Source organism: Pan paniscus, chromosome 14 (genome assembly GCF_029289425.2).
Source record: "Pan paniscus chromosome 14, NHGRI_mPanPan1-v2.0_pri, whole genome shotgun sequence".
Taxonomy (NCBI): domain Eukaryota; kingdom Metazoa; phylum Chordata; class Mammalia; order Primates; family Hominidae; genus Pan; species Pan paniscus.
The window spans coordinates 55,819,787-55,832,252 of NC_073263.2; the positions used below are offsets into that span (position 1 = coordinate 55,819,787).

Here is a 12,466-nt window from a genome sequence, read left to right on the forward strand (position 1 = left end):
GTGGGTTTTTAGGTTTTCTGTCCCAATTTATTTGAGGAAGTATTTTAAAGTAAAAGAAGAATTACTTTACTTGAAATCAGAGGAAGGGATTTGAGGCAGGCAGAAAACAATAAATAAAAACAGGTATCTACACAACATTCAAATAAACAGCCTGGCAGAGAATAGAATATAGAAGTCTAGGACATAAGGCTGAAAAAAATATGTGTGTGTGTGTGTGTGTGTGTGTGTGTGCATGTGTAATGAGCCAAAAGTTAACAATTAATATGAGACCAAATGAGATCACGCAGGAGAGTAGAACAGCTAGAGAAGGCAAAAGGGGCCAGGACTTGGATTCTTTACAGCAGAATGATTTGTACTTGAAATCCAGAAGTTTTACACACTTTTGAGAGCTCTAGACATCTGGATTCTTGTTAGATTATGTACTCCAACCAATCTCATAAAAATGTCAGTGATAACAAAACCAAAGAAAACTAGTAAAACTCTATTTAGAGCTTTTAATTAATTAAGAATCAACTGAATTCATTAAATTTATAGAACCCAGTTCTATAGATAAGATTTAATAGCCAAAATGTGTCACGCATAGATATTCTATTGCATTTTCTTCCAAGAATAAAATTGTCAAAACATATAGTATATGTTCCACTATGTTCTCTAATAAAGTAATTACAAAAATGTAACTCTAATAAAGCATACCAATTTCACAGAAATAACAGTTTATTTCCTATGTGGCCAAAATCAAAATAGGTCATCAGTGAGAACATAAAGATTATAAAATACTACCTATATAATCCAGGTTTTAAAATTTTTACTATTAATAATAATTATTATTATTTTGCACTTTCAAAAGAGAATTATGGGCTAAACAGACACACAGATAAGGGAATTGCAGTGAAATATAGTTTTGTGCATCATCTTTAATAGTTACATAATTAGAGTAAGTATGACTATGTATGTATTTAATCTTATATTAGAATATTGGTAGTGGCCAAGCAACTATATTTTAAAATTAATATATGGGTTTCCATTTCTGATTTCATAAGATATTTTCATAAATATTATTATCTTTTAAGACAAAATTCAAGTAAGTCGAACAGTAGAAATGAATGGAAGAAAGTAAAATCCACAGGGTAAGTTTTACAATATATGGAAAGATGGGAATAGTCACTTTAGCAAAGCAATATATCCATTTTATTTTGATTTCAATGATAGAAAAATCTCAGGACAACATTTCACCACTTTATGGTAACATATAAGAAAGTTGTCTATAGTAATAATTACATCATTTACCAGGACTTCAGTTTTCAAAAAAATAGTTATTACATAAAATAGTAGGTAATAATAGGAAATAGTTTCACTGCTAATCCATTTTTTAATGTTAAAATTATAAAGCATTGAATGCATTGTCTACATTCACCTAGAAATTAAATAGGAATGAAATATTTGGCTTAATAAAATTGCCAAATCATCTTTTACCTTCAAATTCATAATTTTAAAATTATTAGATTCTGTTCAGTAGCTTTTGATATCTGCATTAATCTTCAAGTTTTCATATTGGGAGACCGATCTTTCTAAAATAATAAATTCCCTTTAGCTAATATAGTCTCTACAGCATACCTAGCTCTGTGCCAAGGCAATGAGTAAGTTGGGAGAGGCTCTCAATTGCCTCTTAGAGAAAAATTTAATAAGGATGCCATTCTTAGAAAAGTACAGGGCAATAAACTGTAATGGGCTGTGTAGTTTGACCCGTTCTCAGCACCTTTGTTGTAGGCATGAGAGCGGGACATGAGGGCCCACCTGAGCTCATCCTGAACGACAGATAAGACTTGGTTAGGCACAGAGGAGTGATATAATCAAGGTCTCACCACAAATCCATGTTAGACAAATATTATTTACTGTATTACTGTTGAAGCTAGAAAAAGCCAAAGTATTTTGGACTTCAGTTTGTGGAAACTGAGCCTAGTATGATAGAGAGTGCTGGAGATTTGGAACCCAGAAACATTCACTCAAAAGGCAAGGTCCTGCAGAATAAAGCATCTGTTGATTTGCAGTAGTCTCCATTTAAAATCCAAGATACGAGTGCAAGAGAGTAGTGCCTGTGTATATGTGTGCATCCATATGTGTGTTTATGCATGTTGGGCATGCATATGTGTGTGGGTGTGTATATTTCTGTGTCTCTGTGTGCATGGCAGTGCGTGTGCATGGTTTTGAGGGTAAAAAGTCATCATTTTAAAATAAGACATTTAATATTAATAATGCCAAAAGCCAAAATAAAAAAATAAAAAATTTGGTAATACCTATATTATATATTTATACATGTTATATATTTAGAGCCTTATTTTTAATTTTTTTAATGATGTTAGAGACATTTAATGGAAAATGGTTGTATACTTTGGGAATATACAACCTGCCACTCACTTAACTCATCTTGAAATCACAATTCTGCATTTCTGAACATGAAAACTTAGATAGACAGTTTCATGTCATACCCTTTTAGCACGCCTCATTTCTGAAAATGGATCTATGATTTAGCAAAAGGAGACTTAACAGATTCCAAATACTTTCTTTGTCACTTGGCAAAATAGGAAAAAAAATAACAATATTCCTAATAGCCTTCTGAAACTGCATGATACCTCATATGAGCTTTATATTTATTCTAGATAAAAGAAAGGATACAGACCTCACACATGTGGAATACCACCTTCAAAAATAAGTAAAGCCATGCGCCTGTGGTCTCAGTTACTCGGGAGGATTCGGCAGGAGGGTCACTTGAGACCAGGAGTTTCAGCTTACGGTGAGCTGTGACTGTGCCACTGCACTCTAGCCTGGGCAACGTAATGAGACTTCATCTGTGAAAGGAAAAAAAGGCATGTAATAGTAAAGAGAGTATCCACCTCCCCTCCCTCTATTTAATTGATTGTTCTAGTATACTCTTGAAGGAAGTATATTCAAAGTGTGATATTAAGAAAGAGTTGCAAGCTTCATCTTACTCCTCTGGCCTTCAATCTAATTCCGTTGCTATTTCAAAACCCTTCAAGGCTTTGTGGTAGGTAAACAGAGATAGTTGTATTTTTGTTGTTCATTCTTTTCTCTGTCAAGATCACTACATATTGCACAAAGAAAGCCACTTAAAACACAGATGAAGAAACAGACTGAATAAAAAATATATGACCCAAGATTAAAATACTCTCCTCATTGAAAAAAGTAAAAACAGAAAAACAATTGTAATACTTAAGTGATACTTTGTTGAAGATAAGATGCCTGAGATTGTGTGTATTTTATATATATTTGATTAAATTTCTAAATATTTGCAAATGCCATTCTGAGCACACACTGTATAAATTTTAACTTTCTTGTAGAGTACATAGCTAACATGCACAATTAGATCAGCATGCATGCATACACATCCCCAGAGGTCCACATATTTAAAAACTTGTTAAGAAGTACAAGCCAGTCTTCTGCTGGAGTCTGAGATTTACACGGGTTAACTCTGCACTTCAGACAAAATATAGCCTAAACAGCTGTCAAATCCAAACTCTGAAAAATGGTGACAGACCCTTTAGCAGTATACATATTTCCGGTTTTTTAATCCCTTTTAAAAATCACAAATATATTTTTATTTTTATTGTACTTATTTTAGTTAAGATATAAAGGTTAAATCATTTAACTGATAGAGAACACATTGCAAGACATTTATAATCACAGCAATACGTGTTGATGGAGTCGGTGGCCACGTTAGCAGATTGTAGGAGTTCACCTTGCCTTTGATGTCTGTAATGTTTATTTAAATTTTTATGCACCAATATTCAGATATAATTCACATACCATAAAATTCTTTCTTTAAAGTATATAATTCAGTGTTATTTTTAGTAGACTCATAGAGTTGTGTCACCATCACTATTGTCTGCTTTTAGAATATTTTCATCACCCTCCAAAGAAACCCATATTCCCAGGCAGTCAATCCACATTTGCTCCTCCCCACCAGCCCCCGAGCACCACTTAGTTACCTTCTGACTCTATGGATTTGCCTAGTCTAGATATTTCATATAAAAGGAGTCATTTAATGTATCCAGAAAGCAGAATATTTCTAATTTAAATATGACCATTAAATAACAATGTCTATTTTTTAAAAAATCTTAGACAAATAGGTCATTATATAAAAGGTGTTTACAAAAATTTCTGACACCAGAAGAACTGATTACACTAAGATACATGTTATAGATATATGTTGATATAGATCTAAAAGGGTCTATTTACTTTTTCTCCTTTGGGAATAATTCTCCTTTGGGAATGTTAGTTATTACTTTTGAATCTTTAAATTGAATGAAATATTTTTCTGAGTGATGCTACTCACCTTGTTTGCTGGTAGAGCTTAAAGAAGGCCATATTTTTATAATTATTGCCTAATTCTTGCAGACAAATTTTTATGAGAGATAGATTAATATTTTCATAAGGAGAATAAACTTTTTAATTATTTTAGAAAAATCCAATGCTCAAATTTAATAATTTCAGAATATGGAATAGTTATGCTAGATTAATTAATGTCACATATACATTTTATCTATATGTAACTCAAGTATTAGTAGCAACACTCTAATCTTGTTCTTTTGATGAATTCCATGTATTTTTCAGGGTTTACTTGCTCATGGGCATTTTGGTCTACGAATTCCAGCTTCCACAAGGTGTCCTCAATATTATCACATTCCCCATAACTGTTCCCGATTCTGTACATCCTGTTAATTCAGATAGATTACTTTATCTTTTGGCTTTGATTTTATAACGTTCCACTTATATCAAGCATAGGAAAGGTGAAGGGAGTTCACATTTAAAGTAACGAAACCAACTTAAAATTGAATACTTAACTTACCTCTTACTTTACAGCCTGTAAACCATTTCTATTTACTTGTGCTTTACATTACTAAATTCATCCTTCTTTTATTGCCTCTCTTTTCCTGGTCTGTGCCCTTCACGAAAACAAAAGAAGGTAATGAAAAGAAAAAAAAAATTCCCATCTTATAGAAAAAGAATTAGCTCTTTCGATCACCAACTTTCAAGATATGAACTGCACATGAAAACATAACAAATCAAAACAAAAATGCACTTCATTCCATCCTTTCTAAACAATGAAGATGTGCTCCAGTTCTCAACCTGTTCCTATCATTTCTGCAAAGAAAAGAGAAGACTATGAAGATAGCTGATGGCCCCTGCCTTTAAAGGGCAAATATGGTTACAGCTAATTGTGTTTTTAAGTGAAAATTTATATGTTATTAATTTCTACTAAATTTTATTACAATTTTATGCCACTGTAATTATTTTATATTTGTTCTTTACAAAGCAAAGTTTTGTTTGTTTGTTTGTTTGTTCGTTTTTGAGACGGAGTCTGGCTGTGTCTCCCAGGCTGGAGTGCAATGGTGCGATCTCTGCTCACTGCAACCTCTGCCTCCCAAGTTCAAGCAATTCTCTGCCTCAGCCTCCCAAGAAGCTGGGACTATAGGCACCCACCACCACACCCAGCTAATTTTTGTATTCTTAATAGAGACAGGGTTTCACCATCTTGGCCAGGCTGGTCTTGAACTCCTGACCTTGTGATCCACCCACCTCAGCCTCCCAAAGTGCTGGGATTACAGGCGTGAGCCACGGCGCCTGGCCCAAAGCAAAGAGTTTATATTCGGATCTATGGCCAATTTTGTAATTATTTAGCAGCAGTTAAGATAGGCTTCTGTGTTTACATTTAAATAATGTTTTACCTTACCTCTGTTCCATATTGAATTTGTAAGTCTTGTTAGGAACAAGAGAAAAACTCTATTACATAAATGTTTATGGCAAAATTATATAGAATGACTAATACTATTTTATTCTTTCAAACATTCATATTGATAAAGCCCATCACTATCTTGAAAAGGTAAATTCAGAGGAACCACACAATGACCCAAAGAGAGAAACTGGAAATGCTCCAGCACACAGGGAGAGCAATCTTTATCTCTAACCTGATCCAGTTAGGAGATTTCAATTCCCCATACATCCAAAGCATTCTTAACTGGAAGTTCACAATGGATTCAGTCCATTTGACATTGTACTGACAGTATATGCAAATCTTAATCTTATGGCCATTTGTTCTCAGATAAAGGCTCATAGCTTTCAACATTTTTCAGATTATGGAATTAGCTTTTCAATGATTCAGAAACATTAGAATGACTGGGAACCACTGTTTTGAGAGACTGTCTTGCTATCAGAATGCAGGGTGGATAGGTTTCCTCTGGGAGTAAAATACATTCCGAATGGCAAGTAAAAAAAATTAAATTGCAAGTTTCAATTATTAGTAACGCATATTGATTTTATTTTTCACACTTGGGATACATTTTAGTGAATTGGCAAATGGTTGAATCAAAAAATGCAAGTTGGCTTTCTGTTTTGTTTTGTTTTGTTTTAAGACAGAGTCTCACTCTATGGCCCAGGCTGGAGTGCAGTGGCTTAATGCAACCTCTGCCTCCCAGGTTCAAGTCATTGTCCTGCCTCAGCCTCTCAAGAGCTGGGACTACAGGCACCCACAACCACACCTGGCTAATTTTTGTGTGTGTGTGTTTTTAGTAGAGATACGGTTTCACCATGTTGGCCAGGCTGGTCTCAAACTCATGACTTCAAGTGATCCACCCACCTCAGCCTCCCAAAGTGCTGGGATTACAAGCGTGAGCCACTGTGTCCAGGTGCAAGTTGGTTTTAAATGATAATTACTTACAAAATTAAGGAATAAATTGCATCAATATCATTACGTAACAGTGGACACTAATGTCAATGAAGTCACTGATACTTTTCAGGCAGACAGTAGGTAAACACCTATGAAGGGCTTAGGTAGTATTCTGAATTTGTAAGACAGATACATTTGATCTCCAAGGCCCATTCTAACTCCAAGATGTTCAGTAACTTCCAGGAATGTAATGATCATTGAGACTATTATTTTAAAAAATGTGTCCCATATTATGTTCCTCAAAAATTTTCAGCAGTCGCTGTTCAAGATAAATTAACAGATAAATAAGTAACCAGTGAAATTGATTCTATGCCACTTAAAATTTATGATCTTTTCATTAAGTAGTCATGTATTGTCACTGGCAAATGTTCTAAAATGGCAAACATCATGAACGCTCACCCTCAGGACAGTTTTAAACACTGAATTCACATCTGAAGTGTATATGTTCACAACGAATATTTGAAAAATAAAGTAGATACTTTTGAGAGGCTTTTGATGTTCTGAACTGTTGCAACCTTCATATAAGATTCTATCCCTCCAGCTCTGCCCGAGTCTTGTCATTATTCAAAGTGAGTATCTGCTGCTTCTCTATAGAGGGCCTTGTTTCTTCCAGTCCAAGACTTTCATTCTCTTCACTACCTTCTCTGAGAAATGTTTGCCTTTACTTCAAAAACCTCTCTACTCTCTCATCTTCTAATTAACTTACAATCCCTTTTTTGTTAAGTTGATGCGCTATTTTTTCCACCCTTTATTCCTGCTAATGTTTTTCTTGTTTTACCTTTCCTACAGTTTGGTATTCCTCTTCGACCTGTAATTAAAATAACTTCTGAAGTCACATCACCCAAAGAAGGTTTCTCCATCAAATTGAATAAATGTTGGTGATTCCCCACTAATATGATTCTGTTTTGATTTAACACCCCATTACACTTATTGCTTATCATTCCACATAATTAAACTTTGTGCTAAGCAAGCTATATCTTATTACCCTGTTGCAACACAAAAAAAGTTTCAACCACCTTCCATACAAAAATCATCTCTACATGTTTTCTCAGTGAGTTTCTCCTGCTACAAACAAAACTTATCTAGTTTTGTTTATGACATTATTTACATCATCTAGTTTAAAACTATTTCACTAATTATACATGCAACCAAACTCCTTCAGTGTGACACAGAAATTTTCAAAGCATTATGAGCCTAAATTGAATGTAATCTGTCAAGTTGGTCTACCTTCAAACAGAATGAAACTAGGCTATCTTATCTTTCATCTCTGATATATATTTCTAATGATGCATTGTGTGACCCAATTAGGTATTTAAATGGTCATATTCCACTATTCTGTTGACCTATATTCAAATTTCTTTTACTTAGAGATCAAACAATAGGATTTTTGCAATCCTGAATCTTGTATCCAAATTATTCATTATTTCTCTCATAGGTTTTAATAATTTACAAATTTGATGACCATTCATTTTAAATCTTACTTGAGTTGCTAAAAAGGTTAAGAAAGATTAAGATGTTGGATAGGAGATAGGATTCGCTTGTAGCTCCCACTCGGATGGGCAGAGCATCACGTGGAGACTCACAGACTGAACTTTTGCTCCAAGAACTACCACAGGAATGTACCAAGAAAGCTAAGAGAATCCACAGACCCTTTGAAGAAACTGGATCACTGCTACAGGCTCCCTGAGACACCGAAAACCTGTGAGTCTGCTTTCCTTCTCAGTGGGGAGGCTCATGATTTGAGGCAAGTTCTCAGCCCTGGTGATGGGCTACCTGGACATAGACTTGCTGCTGTTGTGGGGATGTACAGGGATAGTGAGACCAGCCTTTAAGACTGCAAGCTGTGTGGGAGTGGGGTGAGTCCTGTGACTGCCAGCTTTCCCCCACCTTCCTGGTTACCTGCATGACTCAGCAGAGGCAGCCATAATCCCCTTGGGAATATAACTCCACTGGACTGGGAACCACACCCTTATGCCCCACAGCAGCCACAGTAAGCCCTAAGGAGAGGCTGAACTCAGACACTCCTACCTCTGCTGTCACCTGGTGGTCTTTCTCTACCCGACCTGGTAGCCAAAGACAAAGGTCATAATCTCTTGGCAGCGCTAAGGCCCTGCCCACTGCCTGAGAAACACAAACACTTAACCAGATATCCCCATGGCAAACCTGTAGCCTTCTTATAGGGCCACAGTGATGCACTCTTGAAAGTGCCACCTCCTGGCTGGAGGCCAGTCAGCACAAAACCAGCACACTAAACAAAAACACAACCAAAGACCTTCATAGAGTTCACTTCACTTCCCTGCTGCCTCCACCAGAGCAGCCGCTGGTATCCATGGCTGCAAGACCTGAGACAGGTCGCATCACAGGAAGCGATCTTTGTAGTGTTTTTGTAGACACTCCCCAGTACCAGCCTGGGGCCTGGTAGCTCTGCTGGATGGCTAGACCCAGAAGAGCAAAAACAATCACTACAGTTCAGCTCTCAGGAAGCCTCATTCCTAGGGGAATGGGGAGAACACCACATCAAGGGAGCACCCTGTGGGACAAATAACCTAAACAGCAGCCCTTGAATCCCAGATTTTCCCTCTGACATAGTCTACTCAAATGAGAAGGAACCAGAAAAAGAATTATGGTAATATGACAAAATAAGCTTCTTTAACACGTGAAAGATCATACCAGCTCACCAGCAATGGATCTAAACCAAGTAGAAAACTCTGAATTGCCAGAAAAAGAATTCAGAAGATTGATTATTGAGCAAATCAAGGAGGCACCAGAGAAAGGTGAAATCTACCTTAAATAAATAAAGGATATGAAATCAAAATTCTTCAGTGAAATAGCACAGATTAAAAACAATCACAACTTCTGGAAGTCAAAGACACACTTAGAAAAATGCAAAATGCACTGGAAAGCCTCAGCAATTGAATAAAACCAGCAGAAAAAATAAATTCAGAGCTTGAAGACAAGACTTTCAAGTTAACCCAATCTTTCAAAGACAAAGAAAAAAGAATTTTTAAAATGAACAATGCCTTCAAGAAGTTTGGGACTATGTTAAGTCCAAACCTAGGAATAATTGGTGTTCCCAAGGAAGAATAGAAATATAAATTTGGAAGATATATCTGAGGGAATAATTGAGGAAAACTTCTCCGACCTTGCTAGATATCTAGACATTCAAATACAAGAAGCTCAAAGAACACCTGGGAAATTCATTGCAAAAAGATCATTGCCTAGGCACACAGTCATCAAGTAATCTAAAGTCAAGACAAAAGAAATAATTTTGAGAGCTATGAAGCAAAGCATCAGGTAACCTATAAAGGAAAACCTGTCAGATTAACAGCAGATTTCTCAGCAGAAACACTACATGCTAGAAAGGACTGGGGTCCTAATTTTAGCCTCCTTAAATGAAAGAATTATCAGCCAAGAATTTTGTATACAGCAAAACTAAGCTGCACAAATGAAGGAAAGATTCAGTCTTTTCCAGACAAACAAATGCTGAGAATTTGCCACTACCAAGCCAGTACTGCAAGAGCTGCTAAAAAGAGCTCTAAGTCTTGAAACAAATCTTCAAAATACACCAAAATAGAATCTCCTTAAAGCATAAATCTCACAGGACCTATAAAACAATGACACAATAATAATAATAATAATAATAATAAGGCATTCAGACAACAAATAGAATGATGAATAGAATAGTATCTCACATCTCAATAATAACATTGAATGTAAATGACCTTAATGCTCCACTTAAGATGCAAAATGGCAGAATGGATAAGAAATCACCAACGAAGTTTCTGCTATCTTTAGTAGACTCACCTAACACATAAGGACTCACATAAACTTAAGGTAAAGGGATGGAAAAAGATATTCCATTCAAATGGACACCAAAATTAAGCAGGGGTAGCTATTCTTATATCAGATATAACACAGTTTAAAGCAACAGCAGTTACAAAAGACAAAGAGGGATATTATATAATGATAAAAGGACTAGTCCAACAGGCAAATATCACAATTCTAAATATATATGCATGTAACACTGGAGCTCCCAAATTTATAAAACTGTTACTACTAGACCTAAGAAATAAGATAAATAGCATCACAATAATAGTAGGGGCCTTTAATACTCTACTGACAGCACTAGACAGGTCATCAAGACAGAAAGTCAACAAAGAAACAATGGACCTAAATGGTACACTACAACAAATAGACTTAACAAGTATTTACATAACATTCTACCCAACAACCACAAAATGTACATTCTATTTATCAGCACATGGAACCTTCTCCAAGATGGACCATATGATAGGCCACAAAACAAGTCTCAGTAAATTTAAGGCAATCGAAATTATATCAAATACTTTCTCAGTCTACAGTGGGATAAAATTGGAAATCAACTCCAAAAGGAACCCTCCAAACCATGAAAATACATGAAAATTAAATAACCTGTTCCTGCATGATCATTGGGTCAACAATTAAATCAAGATGGAAATTAAAAAATTATTTGAACTGAACAATAATAGTGACATAACCTATCAAAACCTCTGGGATACAGCACAAGTGGTGTTAAGAAAAAAGTTCATAGCATTAAATGCCCACATCAAAATGTCAGAAAGAGCACAAACAGACAATCTAAGGTCACACCTCATGGAACTGGAGAAACAAAAACAATACAAACCCCCAAATCCAGCAGAAGAAAAGAAATATTGAAGGTCAGAGCAGAACTAAATGAAATGGAAACAACAGCAACAAAATAATACCAAAGATAAATGAAACAAAAAGCTGGTTCTTTGAAAAGACAATAAAATTGATAGACCATAAGCAAGACTAACCAAGAAAAGAGGAGAGAAGATCCAAATAAGCTCAATTAGAAATGAAATGGGATTACTGACACCACAATTACTGATACCAAAGAAATACAAAAGCTTATTCAAAGCTACTATGAACACCTTTATGCTCATAAACTAGAAAACCTAGAGGAGACAGACAAATTCCTGAAAATATACGACTCTCCTAGATTAAACTAGGAAGATATAGAATCTCTGAACAGACCAATAATAAGCAGCAAGATTAAAGTGGTAGTAAAAAAATTCCCAACAAAAAAAAAGTCCAGGTCCAGACAGATTCACAGCTGAATTCTATTAGACATTCGAAGAAGAATTGGTACCAGCCCTCTTGACATTATTTCAAAAGATAGAGAAAGAGAAAATCCTCCCTAAATCATTCTATGAAGCCAGTATCACCCTAACACCAAACCAGGGAAGAACAAACAATAAAAGAAAACTACACACAAATGTCCCTGATGAACATATGTGCAAAAATCCTTGACAAAATGCTAGCAAACTGAATCCAACAGCATATCAAAAATATAATCCACCATGATCAAGTGGATTTCATACTAGGGATGCAGGGATGGTTTAACATATATAAGTCAATAAATGTGATACACCACATAAACATAAGTAAAAACAAAAATTACATGGTCCCCTTAATAGATGCAGAAAAAGCATTTGACAAAATCCAGCATGACTGTATGACTAAAAGCCTCAGCAAAATCGACATAGAAGGGACATACATTAATGTAATAAAAGCCATCTACAACAAACCCACAGCCAACATACTGAATGGGGAAAAAGTTGAAAGCATTCCCCCTGAGAACTGGAACAAGAAAAGGATGTACACCTTCACCACTTCTATGCAACATAGTTCTGGAAGTCCTAGCCAGAGCAATCAGACAAG

At 35.5% G+C, this 12,466-nt stretch overlaps 1 long non-coding RNA gene across 1 annotated transcript in view; it reads right to left on the minus strand.

The window, feature by feature from the left end:
- Nucleotides 1-2,515: 2,515 nt before the first annotated feature.
- LOC129393644 (uncharacterized) overlaps nucleotides 2,516-12,466 on the minus strand; it is a 92,778-nt gene continuing 82,827 nt past the window's right edge. Inside the window, exon 3 of the long non-coding RNA XR_008620640.2 lies at nucleotides 2,516-2,846. This is a non-coding gene — a long non-coding RNA (uncharacterized LOC129393644). The remainder of the gene's footprint in view (nucleotides 2,847-12,466) is intronic.